This window comes from Leptonychotes weddellii, chromosome 5 (genome assembly GCF_054177405.1).
Source record: "Leptonychotes weddellii isolate Sample4059 chromosome 5, ASM5417740v2, whole genome shotgun sequence".
Taxonomy (NCBI): domain Eukaryota; kingdom Metazoa; phylum Chordata; class Mammalia; order Carnivora; family Phocidae; genus Leptonychotes; species Leptonychotes weddellii.
Window position 1 is genome coordinate 93809892 of NC_138373.1, and position 19568 is coordinate 93829459.

General features: G+C 35.1%; 1 long non-coding RNA gene across 2 annotated transcripts in view; it reads left to right on the plus strand.

Annotated features, from left to right (window-relative positions):
* Window positions 1-385: 385 nt before the first annotated feature.
* The window catches only part of LOC145721428 (uncharacterized), a 30389-nt gene continuing 11206 nt past the window's right edge, over window positions 386-19568 (plus strand). The window contains exons 1-3 of one of the 2 annotated variants that reach the window (XR_014145102.1): window positions 386-553; window positions 808-852; window positions 1128-1240. This is a non-coding gene — a long non-coding RNA (uncharacterized LOC145721428). The remainder of the gene's footprint in view (window positions 554-807; window positions 853-1127; window positions 1241-19568) is intronic. The other variant, XR_014145103.1, reaches the window with a different exon arrangement.

The window sequence follows — 19568 nt, forward strand, 5'->3', positions numbered from 1 at the left end:
AACATCTTTATGATACAGGAGGTTTACCAGTGGAATAGAATTTTCAGTGCAGAATAGACATATTTTCTAATTTGAAATCTCAGACACACACAAGTTTTCCCATTTTCAATGCATTGGTTGACACCCTTAAATTATTTATGTAGAGTCTATTTCCCCCACTAGATTATTGCTTGTCTTTGTGGGATTTATTTATCTTTACATCTCCCAGTGTTTAACATGTAAGTAAATGGACAATCGCTATCTAGCAAATGAACTTTATAAACAAAACATATGTAAAAAAGTCTCCTTTCACTTCTCACAGTTCTCAATAAAACTGACTCATTTCTTTATAAATATTATTTTTTAATAAATGAAGTATTTTTCTTTTTCTTTTTTTTTAGATTTTTATTTATTCGTTTGAGAAAGAGAGAGAGAGAGCTGGAGGGAAAGGGAGAGAGAATCTGAAGCAGACTGTGTGCTGAGTGCAGAGCCCAACACGGGGCTCAATCTCATGACCGTAAGATCATGACCTGAGCCGAAACAAGAATCGGACACAACCGACTGAGCCACCCAGGTGCCTCCCAAAAAATCAAGTATTTTTCTAGACATTTTAAATAATAAACTTAAAAGATGCTTATGGTAAAAAAGAAAAAAATTAAACATTGTAAAATGATATAATGGAAAACAATAGCCCTTCTTTACGAACTCATTATTCCCATTTCCCAGAGATAGCCACAATTATTGTTTTGTGTTTAGCCTTTCAGAAATGTGCTATGCATATATACTCATACTACTATGTAATTTCATATATATTTTACCTTTAAAAAGGTCTTTTCCTGGTTCCTACTAAGGCCTGAAAGCTGAATATCACAGGTGAGAAATATGTGTTCAAAAGAGATGTGCTATGTAGATAATGCTTAGGTCGTTCCATAGGCATCTCCTATCTCCAGCCTATATATGAGAAGTCTAGAGAAATTGGAAAGTGAGGATTTCTTTTAAGAGCATTATTACTGTGTATACTTCTCTCTTGTAGCAAGCCAAATAAGAAATGCATCAAGAAATGTATTTATTGAGAATAGGGGTGTCTGCCAGGAGAAGGACCCACATGCAATAGTCTTTTTCCCTTTCCTCCCCACCTCCCTACCTAGATACTTACTGAGCTGCAGAAACCTGCTGAATGAGTGTTACAGGACAGGAGTAGAGCTTGGTGACAGAAATGGGAGAAGTTGACTGTTGCCCACTGAGATTGATGTATACAGAGGTAAGCATTTGATTCTTTCCTAGAAAAATCCAGTGAAGAGGATTTCTGCTTCTGGCTGTATGGTATACTAGAGGTTCATTGAACCCCCTTCTGATAAATCAAACATTCTAGATAAAAACTTACATAAAGGTAAACACCAAAGGCATGGTCCATGAAATAAATTATTGATAAGCTAGGTTGAATTAAAAATTAAAAACCTCTGCTCTGTGAAGATAATGTAAAGAAAATGAGAAAACAAGCCATAGATCAGGTGCAAACATTTGCAGAAGACACATCTGATAAAGGACTGTTATCCAAAATACACAAAGAACTCTTAAAACTCAACAATAAGAAAACAAATAACCCAATTAAAAAAATAGTCAAAGACCTTAACAGACACCTCAACAAAGAAGGTACAGTATACAGATGGCAAATAAGCATAATGAAAAGATGATCTTATGTCATATGTCATTAGGAAAACGCAAATGAAAAGAATAAGATACCACTACCCACCTATCCAAAATCCCGAACACTGACAATGCCAAATGCTGGCAAGGATGTGGAGCAACAGGAACTCTCATTCATTGCTGGTGGAAGTGCAAAATGGTACAGACACTTAGGAAGACAGTGTGGTGGTTTCTTAAATCTAAACATACTCTTACCCGTCAAGCAACTGTGCTCCTTGGTATTTACCTAAAGGAGTTGAAAACTTATGTGCACATAAAAATCTGTATACAGATGTTTATAGCAGCATTATTCATAATTGCCAAAACTTGGAAGCAACCAAGATGTCTTTAAGTGGGTGAATGGATAAACAGTGGCAAATCTAGACAATGGAATATTATTCAATGCTAAAAAGAAATGAGCTATCAAGCCATGAAAAGACATGGAGGAAACTTAAATGAATGTTACTAAGTAAAGGAAGCCAATTTGAAAAGGCTACTTAGTGTATACATACAACCACATGACCTTCTGGAAAAGGCAAAACTATGGAGATATTAAAGATTAGAGTTTCTGGGCGCCTGGGTGGCTCAGTCGCTAAGTGTCTGCCTTCAGCTCAGGTCATGATCCCAGGGTCCTGGGATCGAGCCCCGCATCCGGCTCCCTGCTCTGCAGGAAGCCTGCTTCTCCCTCTCCCACTCCCCCTGCTTGTGTTCCCTCTCTCATTGTGTCTCTCTCTGTCAAATAAATAAATAAAATCTTTAAAAAAAAAAAAAAAGATCAGAGTTTCTAGGAGTTGGGGAGAGGGAGGGATGAATAGGCAGAGTACAGAGTATTTCTAGAACAGTGAAAATACTCTATATGATAGTATAATGGTGGATACATGTAATTATAAATTTGTCCAAACTCTTAGAATGTACAACATCAAGAGGGGACCCTAATGTAAACTACAGAATATGGGTGATTATGATGTGTCATTGTAGGTTCATCAATTATAACAAATGCCTCACTCTGATGTGGGATGTTAATACTAGGGAAGGCTGTACATGTGTGAATGTAAGAGGTATATGGGAAATCTTGGTTTTGCTGTGAACCTAAAGCTGCTGTAAAAAAAAATAAAGCCTTTTCTTAAAAACAAACAAACAAAATCCGTACTTAAAATGAAAATTTAGGGGTGCCTGGGTGGCTCAGTCATTAAATGTCTGCCTTCAGCTCAAGTCCTGATCCCAGGGTCCTGGGATCAAGCCCCGCATCAGGCTCCCTGCTCGGCGGGAAGCCTGCTTCTCCCTTTCCTACTCTCCCTGCTGTGTTCCCTCTCTCGCTGTCTCTGTCTGTCAAATAAATAAAATGTTCAAAAAAAAAATAAAATGAAAAAATTAGGGCAACCTTCTCGGGTCCCCTCCCTCTTCAGGAGCTTTGTACTATCACTTTGCTATCACTCAATAAACTTTGCTTTGTTGACCACCAAAAAAATAATAATAAAATAAAATGAAAATGAAAAAATTAAATGCATTGTTGAACTTAGGCTAGAAACAACAAAGTTTGAACCTATGGGCATAAAAGAGAACTGGAGGTGGCCTTTGTCCTAAGACTAATCTGTGTATTAGTGTGGGGAGACCTGGGTTTTTGTAACCCATCTATACCAGGAACAAGAGGCAAAATCTGGGGTCTGAGAAATATCAGATAGGAGAAACCTCTGCCTAAAAGTAAGATCTGGAAAGAGTGATACCCTTAGTGTGTAAACTAGGAAAAACTACACCAGACAATGTGAGATTGTGACTATATGTGCATGTTTTGTCTTTGGATCTGGATAGAAGGGAAAAAATATATATCTCACCTCAGATTTCCTAAGCATAAGCTTGAGCTCCACATATATGGCCCATAATACTCCAAGCCAACAATTTCAAGAGAATCAGATATGCAATGATTGCAGTTACAGAATTATCAGAAACAGAGTCCAAAATAACTATGTTTGATATACTTCAAGAACTAATAAACCGAAATAAAAATAAGAGAAGGGAAAAACTATTGAAACTGGCTAATGAAATTTGAAAGGGAACAACACAGAAACTCTAGAATATATTTATAATTAAAATTTAAAACTCAGGGGATAGATCAAATAGTAAGTTATACCTAGCTGAAGAAAGAAGGATAGACCTGCAAAATAGATCTAAAAGAATAACACAAATGTAGCACAGGGAAACAAAGAATGAAATATAGTTAAAGAGATCTTAAGAGATACGAAGGATAGAGTGAAAAAGCCTTGTATATGTTCCATTCTAAGACCCAGAATGATTAGAGAGAATGAGGAAATTATGGATTGATTTCTTTTTTAAAAAAAGATTTTATTTATTCATTTGAGACAGAGAGAGAGAGAGCATGAGCAGAGGGGGAGAGGCAGAAGGAGAGGGAGAAGCAGACTCTCTGCTGAGACAGGAGCCCCAATGTGGGGCCCGACATGGGGCCCAATCCAGGACCCAGAGATCATGACCTGAGCCCAAGGCAGATGCTTAACCATCTGAGCCACCCAGGTGCCCCTGGATTGATTTTTATTTATGTTACTTATGATCTTTTGGCTTCCTGAATCTGGAAGTGTATGACTTTCAAGAATTCATGAAAATTTTCAGCCATTATCTTGACTCTGTTGGTAGTAAATTTTTTCAGTTTTTGTTTGAAATGTCTTTTTTCTTTTTTCTTCATTTAAAAGATGTTTCACTGAGATATAGAATTTTAATTTGCTAGTTATTTCCTCTCATCATTTTGAAGATGTCATTCCAATATCCTTTGGTTTTGGGACAGCAGTCAATCTAATGGTCATTCTTTGTAGGTTTGCTGGATTTTCTTTCCTCTACTTTTGATATCATCTGTTGTCTTTGGTATTCTATAGAAACTCAGTAAATAAACTTGAGAGAGGAAAATGATCCCAGAAATGTCTGAGATACAGGAGGAATGGTGAGTAAAGAAAAAAAGTAAACATAATTAAAGCTAAAAAAACCAAACAAAATGTTCAATTATTGCCATTTCAAGAAACCAAGAGAGAATTAAATTATTATACCACACATTTAAATTATGATGCAATTAAGTGAAAATAATAGCAAAATTATAATTTAAATAATCCCAAACTTTTAGAAATTAAAAAATTTTTTTCCAATGGAAATTTGGAAATATTATCATTAAAAGAGAAGAATAATATAAAAACTTCTTATAAGAAAATTAGAAAATTAGGGGCACCTGGGTGGCTCAGTCGTTGGGCGTCTGCCTTCAGCTCGGGTCATGATCCCAGGGTCCTGAGATCGAGCCCCACATCGGGCTCCCTGCTCGGTGGGAGGCCTGCTTCTCCCTCTCCCATTCCCCCTGCTTGTACTCCCTCTCTCGCTGCCTCTCTCTCTGTCAAATAAATAAATAAAGTCTTTAAAAAAAAAAGAAAATTAATTTTTCAAAAGCATTTAATAAACATTTCTAATTTAACAAATTAGAAAAAGAATGACATAATAAACTCAAGGTAAAAGGAAGAATATAATAAAGAGCAAAGAAATGAAAATAGAAAACAAAATAGACAGTGTCAACAAAGACAAAATTGGAATTTTTTTTTTTAAGATTTTATTTTTAAGTATCTCTACACCCAACGTGGGGCTCAAAATCACAACCCCAAGATCAAGAGTCACATGCCCCACCGGCTGAGCCATCTGGGTGCAAAATTGGAATGATTAATACAACTGTAAACTCTAATCAAAAAGATAAAGGGCCAAACAACAAAAAATAAATAAAAGGCATCCAAATTGGCAAAGTAAAACTTTCACTATTTGCAGATGACATGATATTATATATAGAAAACCTGTAAGACTCCACCAAAAAACTGCTAGAACTGATAAATGAATTCAGTTTGATTGCAGGGTGCAAAATCAACATACAGAAATCTGTTGCATTTATATACACCAATAATGAAGCAGCAGAAAGAGAAATTAAGAAAACAATCCCATTTACAATTGCACCAAAAACCATAAGATACCTAGGAATAAACCTAACTGAAGAGGTAAAAGACTTGTACTCTGAAAACTATAAAAGTGATGAAAGAAATTGAAGATGACACAAAGAAATGCAAAGACATTCCTTGCTCATAGATTAGAAGTACAAATATTGTTAAAATGTTTATACTACCCAAAGCAATCTACACATTTAATTCAATCCCTATCAAAATACCAACAGCATTTTTCACAGAACTAGAACAAACATTTCTAAACTTTGTTTTGAATTACAAAAGACCCCAAATAGCCAAAGCAATCTTAAAGAAAAGAAAAGCTGGTGGCATCATAATTCTGGACTTCAAGTTATATTACAAAGCTGTAATAATCAAAATAGTATGGTACTTCCACAAAAATGGACACATAGATCAACAGAACAGAATGGAGAGCCCAGGAATAAACCCATGATTATATGGTCAATAAGTCTTTGACAAAGCAATAAAACATATCCAATGGAAAAAGGACAGTCTCCTTAACAAGTGGTGTTGGGAAAACTGGGAAAACTACATGCAAAAAGAATGAAACTGGACCACTTTCTTATACCATACACAAACATAAATTCAAAATGGATTAAAGACCTAAATGTGAGACCTGAAACCATAAAAAACTTAGAACAGAACATAAGCAGTAAACCCTTTGACATCAGCCATAGCAACTTTTTTTCTAGATATGTCTCCTGAGGCAAGGGAAACAAAAGCAAAAATAAACTATTGGGACTATATCAGAATAAAAAGCTTCTTCACAGCAAAGGAAACAATCTATGAAACTAAAAGGCAACAAAACTAAATCAACAGAACTACAGAATGGGAGAAAATATCTGCAAATTAGATATCCAATAAAGGGTTAGTATCCAAAATATATAAAGAACTTATACAACTCAACACCCAAAAAACAAATACGCAAATTAAAAACGGCAGAAGAGATGAACAGACGTTTCTCCAAAGAAGACATACAGATGCCCAAGAGGCACATGAAAAGATGTGCATCATCCCTTACCATCAGGGAAATGGAAATCAAAACCCCCAGATTTCATCTCATACCTGTCAGAATGACTAAAATCAACAACACAAGAAACAGCAAGTGTTGGCAAGGATGTGGAGAAAAAGGAAACTCTTGCACTGTTGGTGGGAATGCAAACTGGTACAGCCTCTGTGGAAAACAATATGGAAGTTCCTCAAAAAGTTAAAAATATAACTACCCTGTGATCCAGCAATTGCACTACTGGGTATTTACCCAAAGAATACAAAAACACTAATTCAAAGAGATTCATGCACCCCTATGTTTATAGCAGCATTATTTACAATATCCAAGATATGGAAGCAGCCAAGTGTCCATCTATTGATGAATGGATAAAGAGGTGGTATATATATACAATGGAATATTATTCAGCCATAAAAAATGAAATCTTGCCGTTTCCAATAAAATGGATGGAACTGGAGAGTATAATGCTAAGTGAAATAGTCAGAGGAAGACAAATACTGTATGATTTCATTCATATGTGGAATTTAAGAAACAAAACAAGCAAAGGGGGGAAAAAGAGAGAGAGACAAACCAAAAAAAAGACACTTAACTATAGAGAACAAACATGGTTATCAAAGGAGAGGTTGGTGGGGCAATGGCTTAAACAGGTGATAGGATTAAGGACGGCACCTGTGATAAGCACTGGGTGTTATATGGAATCGTTGACTCACTATTTTGTACACCAGAAATGAATATAACACTGTATGTTAACTAACAGGAATAAAAATAAAAAGTTAAAAAAGTGATAAAGGGCACAACTTAAAAGTATTAGGAATGAAGGGGCATTTGGGTGGCTCAGTCAGTTAAGTGTCTGCCTTCAGCTCAGCTCATGATCTCAGGGTCCTTGGATCAAGGTGCGAGTTGGGCTCCCTGCTCAGCAGGGATTCTGTTTCTCCCTCTCCCTCTGCCCCTCCCCACCATTCATGCTCTCTCTAGCTCTCTTTCTCTCTCTCTCAAATAAATAAAATCTTTAAAAAAATATTAAGAACGAATAAATGAACAAAATAAAACATGTAGCAGGTATTTTAAAACTTTCTTAACAACCTTATGGCAAAGAGTGTTGAAATACGTACAAAATAGACAAATCTCTAGAAAAATATAATTACCAATCTAAAATAGAAATCTGTATAGTTATATGGCAAAAAAACAGAACATGTATGATCATGTAGCAATAAAAGAAATTCAATCACTAGATCAAAAAAGTCTCATAAAGAAAACTCTAGATCCATATAGTTTTTTGTCTTTTGTTTTTTGTGTTTTTTAAGATTTTATTTATTTATTTGACAGAGAGAGAGACAGCAAGAGCAGGAACACAAGCAGGGGGAGTGGGAGAGGGAGAAGCAGGCTTCCCGCCGAGCAGGGAGCCCGATGTGGGACTCGATCCCAGGACCCTGGGATCATGACCTGAGCCGAAGGCAGACGCTTAATGACTGAGCCACCCAGGCACCCTAGACCCATATAGTTTTATGTGTCCTACCAAACATTCAAGGAAATTTTGATCATTTTTTTTCAGGAAGTATAAAAAAGGGAACATTCTCCAACTTCTTTAATGAAAATGGTATGAACTTAATACCAAATTCAGAGAAGAACGCAAAAAAAAAAAAAAAAAAGGAAATTATAGCCTGTATCTCCCTCCTAATTAACGAATCAATCTTAAATGAGATATTAGCAAATTTAGCCTACAAGGCATTATTAAGGTTGATATATCAAGTCAAAGTTTATTTTATTATAAGAATAGAAAGTTCATTTAATATTAGAATATCTAATTATCTGTATTAAAATTTTAATATAGAAAAACTTACTCTTATCACAATAGATTTAAAAAAGGATTGTATAGCATTTAACAATCATTTTTGATAAAAGCTATTAGTAAACTAGGAATAGAAAGGAACTTCCATAATTTTGTAAAAGATATCTACACATGTCTACAAAAACACACAAAATACAACAAGTATCCTACTTAATGGTGATAGATCAGGATGTCCATTACTGGCTCCTCTTTTCAGCATGGTCCTGGAGGTCCTAGTCACTACAATCTGGCCAGAAAAATAAATAAAATGTAATCAGGATTGGAAAGAAAGAAATAAAACTATTATCATTTGCAACTGATCATCACTACTGAAAACAAAATAATCTATATACAAAATTGTTATTATCAATAAGGTTGCTAGCTAGAAATCATTATTAAAAAGTCAATTGCAAGGGCGCCTGGGTGTCAGTTGTTAAGCATCTGCCTTTGGCTTGGGTCATGATACCAGGGTCCTGGGATAGAGCCCCACATTGGGCTCCCTGCTTATCAGAGAGCCTGCTTCTCCCTCTCCCACTCCCCCTGCTTGTGTTCCCTCTCTTGCTGTGTCTCTCTCTGTTAAATAAATAAAATCTTTAAAAAAAAAAAGTCAATTGCATCTCTGTGTACTGGCAACAAACAGATAAAACTTTTTGTTGAGGAGAAAGAATGATCAAAGAAAGACCTACAATTTGTAGACATTTAATCTGTGACAAAGATGGCAATGGAGATGAGTGGGAAAGGAGGAATTTTCCATAAAAGGCACTAGAAAAAATGAATAAGAAAAAATGTGAACGTGTACCCTTACCTCACATCAAACGAAAAATAATAGAAATAAATCCAGGTGTGTTGTATTAAAGACCTAAATATAAAAGGCAAAATTATAGACATTTTATAAGATAATACAGAAGATGGTATCCATGATCTCAGATAGGGAAGAATTTCTTAAACAAGATTCAAAAAAGCACCAATTGGGGGCACCAGGGGGGCTCAGTTGTTTAAGCGGCTGCCTTTGGCTCAGGTCATGATCCCAGCATCCTGGGATTGAGTTCTGCATGGGGCTCCTTGCTCAGCGGGGAGCCTGATTCTCCCTCTCCCTCGGCCTGCCTATCTGCCTGCTTGTGATTTCTCTCTCTGTGTGTGTCAAATAAATAAATAAATCTTTTTTAAAAAGGCACTAACTGTAAAGGAAAAGATTGAGAAATTTGGTTACATTGAAACTAAGAACTTCTCTATCAAAACACACCATTAGTGAATCTACAATTATCTCAGAATGTCAAAAATTTTGCTGAGTTAAAAAAAACACATTATAATCAGAGAGGGAGACAAATCCTAAGAGACTTAACTCTAGGAAACAAACTGAGGGTTGCTGCGGGGGGGAGGTGGATGGGGGGATGGGGTAACTGGGTGATAGGCATTAAGGAGGGCACTTGATGTAATGAGCACTGGGTGTTATATACAACTGATGAATCACTGAGCTCTACCTCTGAAACTAAGAATACAGTATATGTTAATTAAGTGAATTTAAATTAAATAAAATAAAAACACATTATCAAGAGTAAAGATGAGCAAAAACCTATGGAAATTTATCTGCTTACATAAAACTGACAATGGGTTAGTATGCAGAATACATAAGGTATTCCTACAATTTACTTAGAAAAAGCCAGAAAATGATAAATTTAAAAAGTGATCAAAGGATTTGAGTAAGTCTTAAATAGCCTCAATCTGGAAACATCTCAAATATCAATGGCAGGTAGAATAGATAAATAAATTATGGTACAGTAGAATGTTATAGGGAAATTAACAAATGAACCACAACATTGGTATAATTCATAAAAGTTAAAAAAAGATGTTAAGTAAAACATCACAGAAGTCATAGAAGAATACATACATAAACATTTTTAAACAAACAGTTAGGGTCAGACCAAGTATTTTACAATTACTCATTTACTTAATCCTCTAAACAATTCAGTGATGCAACTGCTATTATTACCTTCAGTTTACAGATGCAGAAACTGATGTATAGAAAGGTTAAGTCACTGCCCAAGATCACATCAATGGGGAGGGACCTGATTTAAAACCAGACAATCTGTCTCCAGGGTCTGGAATATAACTCCATTCATATAAAGTTCAAAAGCAGGCACAGCTAAGCAACATTATTATTTAGTAATATGTGTGTATTTGGCAATATATGTGGCAAAAACTATTAATAAATGTAAAACAAAACAAAATAGTACAAAATTCACAATTACCTATTGTAGGGAAGGGAAGGGAATGCAACCTTAGAGGGAAACAGAAGGATTCAAAGAAATTGGCAATGCTCTCTTTCTTAAGAGAGCATCTGGGAGGTGTGTATATAGATGTTAATTTTATTGTTGATGTTGTTATTCTCTGGTGTACATATCCATAACATGCAGCCTTTCTTGGTATGCTATATTCCTGAATTAAAAAAAAAAAAAATGTTAAAAGAGAGAGGCTAGCCTCTGAACCCTGAACAGAGCAAGAGTCCCTGCAGTGGAAGAGAAACCTGTACTCGAGAAGGTTTCTGTGATCTACATCTGTGCCAGAGAAGGTAGTTGGGCTGAATCCTCTTGAAAGGATCCTACCCCTACAGACACTCAGGGTAAGGGTATGTGGGTAAGATCTGAGAAGCCAGGGCCCACCTGAGAGAGCATAGTGTAAGGGAGGGCTCTGTCTGGGGATTAGGGATGGAGAGAGGTGTCCAGAGAGCTCACAAGAGCAGCCCAAGAGAGAAGAGCCAGCATCTAAATAACTGCACCAGAAAGCAGACATGAGAGGTAGTAGAAGGAGAAAGGATAAAAGGGTAGAAGAACAAGTTAGAAGAGTGAAGGGAGAGCAGACGAGCTTTGAACTGGATAAAATTAAATTCTCGATATTAGACTAGACTGGAGTCTCTGTTACCTATAAATGAGGCTTTTTGTTAATTTATGAAAGTGACAGGGAAAAGTTAAGGGGATCTGCCTGAGATACTGTCCAAAAAGGAAGATTTTGCAGAGCTTGTTTGAAGCCCAGTGGGGAGAACCAGTAAAGATGTTTCCCACTTGCACTTTACCAAGTTCAATAAACTAATTCAGATTATATAGGGACACTTTAAGACATGGGCTTAAATTGTGCAGGTCCACTTATATGCAGATTTTTTCCGATAAATACAGTAGCATACTGTAAATGTATTTTTTATTTCCTATTATTCTTGTAATAACATTTTCTTTTCTCTAGCTTACTTTATTGTAAGAATACAGTATATAATACATATAACATACAAAATATGTGTTAATCAAATATTTATGTAATCAGTATGGCTTCTAGTCAACAGTAGGCCTATTAGTAGTTAAGTTTAGGGGGAGTCAAAAGTTATACACAGATTTTTGACTGTATCGGGGATCAGTGCCCCTAACCCTGGCATTGTTCAAGGGTCAACTGTATACAAATGTCTATTCCTTTACCTTTTAAAAATAACTTTATTGAGATATGATTCAAATATTTTAATGTTCAGCCTTTCCAGGTACAATTCAGTGGCTTTTAGTGTATTCACAAGGTTGTAAAGTCAGCATCACTAATTTCAGAACATTTCATCACCCCAAAAGGATACCCTATACATATTATCAGTTATTCCCCATTTCCTGCTGCCCCTGGCAATCACTAAACTATTTTCTGTGTCTATGAATTTGTCTGTTCTTGTCATTTCATATAAGTGGGGTCATGCAACCTATGGCCACTTGTATCTGGCTCATTTTACTTAGCATGATGTTTTTAAATTTCATCCTTGATGTAGCATGTACATTATGTTCCATCTTTCTATAGCTATGTAGTATTCCATTGCATGGCTATATCCTATTTTGTTTTTCTCTTCCTCCATTGATAAACATTTCAGTTTCTACTTTTTCCTGCATTATGAATAATGCTGCTATGAACATTCACGTACAAGGTTTTGGGTGAACATCTGCTTTCAATTCTTTTGAGTAAATACATAAGAGTGGAATTGCTGGAGCGTATGGTAAACTCTAACATTTTTTTAAAGGTTTTTTTTTTTTAAAGATTTTATTTATTTATTTGACAGAGAGAGAGAGACACAGCGAGAGAGGGAACACAAGCAGGGGGAGCAGGAGAGGGAGAAGCAGGCTTCCCGCGGAGCAGAGAGCCCGATGCGGGGCTCGATCCCAGGACCCTGGGATCATGACCTGAGCTGAAAGCAGACGCCTAACGACTGAGCCACCCAGGCACCCCTAAAGGTTATTTTTTTTTTAATTTTATTTATTCATTCATGAGAGTCAGAGAGAGACAGAGAAAGACAAAGAGGCAGAGGCAAAGGGATCCCAGGACTCTGGGATCATGATCTGAGCTGAAGGCAGATGCTTAACCAACTGAGCCACCCAGGTACCCCTCTGTTTAATATTTTGAGGAAAAACTGTTTTCCAAGTACTACATGATTTTACAACCTAGTCAGCAGTGTATGAGGGTTCCAATTCTCCACATCCTCACTAACACTTGTACGCCTTTTATTTTAACCATTCTAAAGGGGGTACAAAGGAATCTCATCATGATTTTGATTTGCATTTCCCTAAAGACTAATGATGCTGAACATTGTTTTATGTACTTATTAACCATTAACTAATAACCATATCTTCTTTGGCGAAATGTCTATTTAGATCCTTTGCCCATTTTTAATTGGGTTATTTGTCTTTTTATTGTTGAATTGGAAAAGTTCTTTATATATTCTAGATACAAGTGCCTTGTGCTATATATGATTTGCACATATTTTCTCCCATTCCACGGGTTTTTTACTTTCTTTATGATGTCCTTTGAAATACAAATTTTCTTAATTTTGAGGAAATTCTATCACTCATTTTTTTCTTTTGTTGCTTGTGCTTTTGTCTATATCTATTTTTATACACAAAGGTAATCGTATTATACCCATGATTCCTCAACTTGCTTTTTCTTATTTATAGTTCTTGGGTATCTTTCCACATTTCTCTCTCTCTCTCTTCTTCTGTCTCTCTCTATCTCACACACACATAAAACACACACATCTATCTATCTATACTATATATTATTTTATAACAGCATAGTATCTTATTTTATGTAGGTAAATAAGAAGTTCTCCATGGATGGACATTTAGGTTTTTACAGCTTTTTGCTCTTATAGCCAAGCAAATATTCTGAGACTATATCCTCATATACATGTGTTAGTATACCCACATTGTATATTTCTAATTGTGAGAGTGTTGGGTTAAAGAGTACTTCTACTGGAAACTTTGAGAGATACTACCAAATTATCTTCAATGATGTTATATGTTTTTTATATATATTACCCTCTAATAGTGTTTGAGAATGTCTTGCATACACAGTGTATAACCAAAATTTTTAGCTTTACCCATCTGATAAGTAAAAAATGGTATTTTGTTTTGCCTTTCTTTTGTTTGAGGTTGACCATGTTTTATATGGTTATTAGACATTAGTATTTCCTCTTGTATAAACTATTCCTTTATAACCTTTGCCCATTTTTCTAGTGGATTGTCTTTTTATTGAATTTTCAGAACACTTTGTATTTTAAAAAATTTTGTGTTTTCTCAGTTATATATGTTGTAATATTTTTCTTATTTTGTTATTTTCTTTTGAATTTCCTTATGGACTTTTTGTTGTAAAGAGGTCTAAGATGCCTTTTTAATTAAATTTCCTACTCTTTTTCTTATGAACTTTTTCCTCTTTTTTCTTAATTTTCTCTAAGGACTTTTTCCTATTCAAATTTTGAAGAATCTGACATCATTGGCTCTTCTTTTTCTTGACTTAATTATAAAAACCACTGCACACAATTCTTTGAAAGCTTAATTATTGCCTAGAATAGTGTCATGTACATAAGCCCAGTGAATAAATATTATTGAATAATGCTTTCAAATTCATATTCAAATTTTATACTTTTCAAGACTGTCCAAATCATTTTTTTAATTCAAAGCTTGAAATCAAAATTGTTTGGCACATCCCCTTACCAAATAAAACCAGTACAAAATAAGGGGTTTTTTTGTTTATTTTATTTTATTTTATTTTAAAGATTTTATTTATTTATTTGACAGAGAGAGACACAGCAAGAGAGGGAACACAAGCAGGGGGAGTGGGAGAGGGAGAAGCAGGCTTCCCACTGAGCAGGGAGCCCGATGTGGGGCTTGATCCCGGGACCCTGAGATCATGACCTGAGCCGAAGGCAGACGCTTAACGGCTGAGCCACCCAGGCGCCCCCAAAATAAGGTTTTAAGCATAACAAATTCTATATAACACTTGCCATTTTACCAACAAAGTTCAATGGTTTGTTCATGTTGTTCATGTTGCTGTTGCTGTTTTAATTATTGGTAGAATAACAGTTGCTTCCTGAGGGGCTGAGAAGTAACAACAGACATTTGAGCCTTTATATTTGGAGAGAGCCCTTTTGTTCAGTCCAGAAGCCCTAAAGGTTCCCAGGCACCAGTCAAAAGGGGTGTTTCCCAACCCTGAGTGACACCTGAATACATGTCATCCATAACAAAAGGAGGGTTTCAATGTGTTCAGGCAGGAGATTAAACAGAGAGTCTTTTCAGAAATGAACAGAAGTGCCTAAAAGTTGGAGTTCAATTCATTTAACCTGTTACCAGAAGTCTGCTAACTTTCTTTCTTATTCTCTGTTCCAAGCCATATCTGCAACCGTTGTGACAAGAATAAAGTAAGCCATTGTCGGCATTCTCGATCACATATCCAAACTCCTGTAATTATCCTTACAAAAATGCATAGTTTGAATTTTGTTAAAAATGACAGTTTGAGTTGCATAGGATGTTAGTGGTATTATTTTTCAGAGTTTTGCTTTTAAAATTAAATAAATATACTAAAGGCATATAGTTATAAAAATATTCATGGCAAAAAGACTTACAAAAGGAACTATAAGGAAACTATGCATAAAAAATATACAACTAAGAACTAAATAGTGAAAAACATTTTCAAAATTTTTACAGGAAATCTGTCTAGAATAGAGCAAGGAAGCTGAACTGGATCACTTCTGAGCTGATGTCTTTTTTTTCAGTTCAAGAGGACTTCATAGAAAGAATAGGAATAGCCTATGTAAAGGGATAGTTGAGAGTTACACACATAAAAAGTTAAAAGGGAAACTTCAGCCCAGAAACTAACCAAAAAGTACAAAGTGTGTTTCTCTGTATGTGTTTGGAAGAGGAGAAGGGTTGACTGGAGATAATAAAAAGATGTTGGTAGGTCTTGGCTGCATGTCAGACAGAGCTGTAGAGGCCGGTAGGAAACTTGTTACACAAAGCCTTGAGGTTGGAACCAAGATCAGAATCTGATCTGTCTGACCCAAGCTGGATGATATCTGGGAACACAAATCTTATTATTTCACACCCAAGTTTAAATTTCCTTTATAATTCTTCACTGTCTAAAAAGAAAGTCCAAACCCCATAACAAAGTCCTATGAGGCCCTTCATGCTATGAACATGTTGCCTTACTATATTTGTCTCCCAACCCTAAGAAAATCTGCACTTCAGTCATTCTAAATTTGCCCCATGCTCTGTCCATGTATTTTCTTTTATTCCTCCATATCTTTCCTGTGTGGTTTGTATGTGTGTTTTCTTCATCTCAGTTAACCATTTTGCAAACTTCTATTCATCAAATTCAACCTTAATAGCTTCTCTTGGAAGGTTTTGCTGTTCTCTTAGAGATAGCATTCCCTCTTCCATTATTTTGTGACATTGTTCATTCTAGTAGTAGTTATTTATGGATGTTCCTGCCCTGATACTTGGAGCTACTCAAACTGAGAGACCACTTCATATTTATGTCTGTATTTGAATTGGTTTAGAATCTAAGTCATATGATAGAAAGAGCTATGTAGTAATATTCATAACACTTCATCTTAAAAAAATAAATACCTGAGAAATTGGATTAATCCATGAGAAGCTGTATTTATAATTTGGATACTCTAGCAGTAAGCCTCAAACTCAGGACCTGCTATCTCCTGCCAGTCTAATGGCACAATCCTGCTCATTATAAAAATCTAATTTGAAGTGATGTTATAGGCAAAATTACATAATGGAGTTGTAATTTATAATGTATTCCTTTTTTTGAAATGTAACTGACATATAACATTGTGTAGTTTTAAGGTTTACAATGTGATAATTTGATACATATGTATATTTCAAAATGTTTACCACAATAAGATTAGTTAACACATCCTTTACCTCGCATAATTACCATTTTATCGTTGTTGTTATGATAAGAACACTAGAGCTCTAGTCTCATAGCAACTTTTTAAAAAGATCTCTATTATTAAGATTATTGATTTGGAGGTTTATAAAATTTGTGATTATTTCTTCCAATATTGTAATGTGCAAATTATTTGAGAATATGCAATTATGGTAAAAAGGCAAGTAAACAAATGGTATGAGTAAATAAAACACATAAAAAATATAAAGCATAGATAGTAAGTAAGCTATTGATTTGTGATATATAGTTTAAGTACATAGGATATAAGTATGCTTAATAAGTAAAAAGTAGCATGTAAGATATAGGCAAACTTACAATATATATGAAATATCAAGAATAAATTACTAATCTTTAACATACACCAAAGATAGATAAAATTAATAGAAACTGTGATGGAGAAAAAGTGTTACTTAAGACAGAAAGAAGCATAAAGACCAATTCATGATCATGATGACCCCTGGATAATAATAACACAATTATGATCCCATTCTGGTCTCAAGTGTTCTCTTCTCAACCCAAGAAACACAAATAAAAACCACAGTGGCTCAACAGGTTAGTTTTTTGATAGACAAATGTGTTTCATTGCCCATCTGTGGGCATCTTGTTCAAATCTCAACTATGGCTCTCATAATCACATTGTAAGCCAGGAGACCTAATACAGCAGAGAGAGACACAGGACATTTGAGCTTTGAATAAGGGATTCAGATAGTATGGTATTTTCTCTCTCAATCTAAGTGTGTTAACCTAATCGATCTCTTTTTTATGAGTTTGTACTGATATCTTCAAATGATTTAATAAACTATGATTTGAACATATTAATTTTGTCAATAAGCCTTCTGTTCCATGGCCCCTGGAATAGCTTGCCTGGTACTATACATGGAGACTATCATCACATCAAGGTAATTCTCCATGTGACAAGTAAAACTGTAGATTCTCCTGGATTTTTTGGAATCACATAGCTCAAGTGAAATTACTAAATAAAAGAATAAGTGACACAGGCAAGAAAATGATCTTTTCAATCAAGAACAAAACATTTATGCTAGCTAAATAATCATGAAACATTAAAAAAAAGTCATTGTGATTGAGGAAATAATTTCCCTGTTAAATATTAAGAGCTATGAGCCCTGTTGAAAACATTCAAAAGAGAAGTGATAGACTGGAATTGGTGAAACTCTAACCTGGGGGGCAAAATATGAACTCTAATCTGGCTTCTGTCAATTCTTAGATGGGCGACTTACTTGGATTGCTTAACTTTACTGAGTTGTGGTTTCCTCACATGACAAATGAGAAAAGAAAAGAAAAGAAAAAAAAAAAAACCCAAGAAGGCATTTTGTAGATATGATTAACATTTATAATCAGTTGACTTTACATAAGGAAGATTACAATTGATGGCACAAAAATAGACACATACATCAATGGAATAGGATAGACAGCCCAGACCAAATCCACAATTATATGGTCAATTAACTTCATCAAAAGAGGTAAGAATATGTAATAGGAAAAAGACAAACTCTTCCACAAATGGTGTTGGGAAAAATGGACAGCTACATGCAAAAGAATAAAACTGGACCACTTTCTTACACCATACACAAAAATTAAATTCAAAATGGCTAAAGACCTAAATGTGAGACCTGAAACCATAAAAATCCTAGAGGAGAGCACAGGCAGTAATTTCTCTGAAATCGGCTATAGCAACATTTTTCTACATCTGTCTCCTAAGGCAAGGGAAATAAAAGCAAAAATAAACTATTGGGACTATATCAAAATAAAAAAGCTTTTGCACAATGAAGGAAACAATCAACAAAAAAAAAGACAACCTACTGAATAGGAGAAGATATTTTCAAATGATATCCAATAAAGAGTATCCAAAATATATAAAGAATTTATACAACTCAACACCCAAAAAACAAATACTCCAATTAAAAAATGGACAGAAGACACATGAACAGACATTTCTCCAAAGATGACATACAGATGGCCAACAGACATAATGCTCAATATCACTCATCATCATGGAAATGCAAATCAAAACTACAATGAGGTATCACAATGAGATATCAGAATGGCTAAAATCAACAAACAAGGAATAGCAAGTTTGGTGAGGATGCGGAGAAAAAGGAACCCTCTTGCACTGTTGGTGGGAATGCAAACTGGTGCAGCCACTCTGGAAAACAGTATGGATGTTCCTCAAAAAATTAAATATAGAACTACCTGGGATCCAGTAATTACACTACTGGATATTTATCCAAAGAATATAAAAATACTAATTTGCAAGAATATTTGCACCCCTATGTTTATAGCAGCATTATTTACAATAACCAAGATATGGAAGCAACCCAAGTGTCCATTAAGAGACGAATGGATAAAGAAGAGATGGTATATTTATATATATGCAATGGAAAATTATTCAGTCATACAAAAGAATGAAATCCTGCCATTTGCAGCTAAATGGATGGAGCTAGAGAGTATAATGCTAAGCAGAGTAGGCCAGTCAGAGAAAGACAAATACCATGTGATTTCACTCATTTGTGGAATTTAAGAAACAAAACAAAGGGGGGAAAAAAGAGAGAAAGAGAGAAACCAAGAAATAGACTCTTAACTATAGAAAAAAAATTGATGGTTACCAGAGAGGAGGTGGGTGGGGAATGGGTGAAATAAGTGAAGAGGATTAAGAGTAAACTTACCATGAACACCAAGTAATGTATAGAATTGTTGAATCATTCACTATATTGTACCCTGAGACTAATATGACACTGTATGTTAACTACACTGGAATTAAAATGAAAAAATTCTACAAAAAAAAAAAAGAAGAAGATTACACTCGATGATG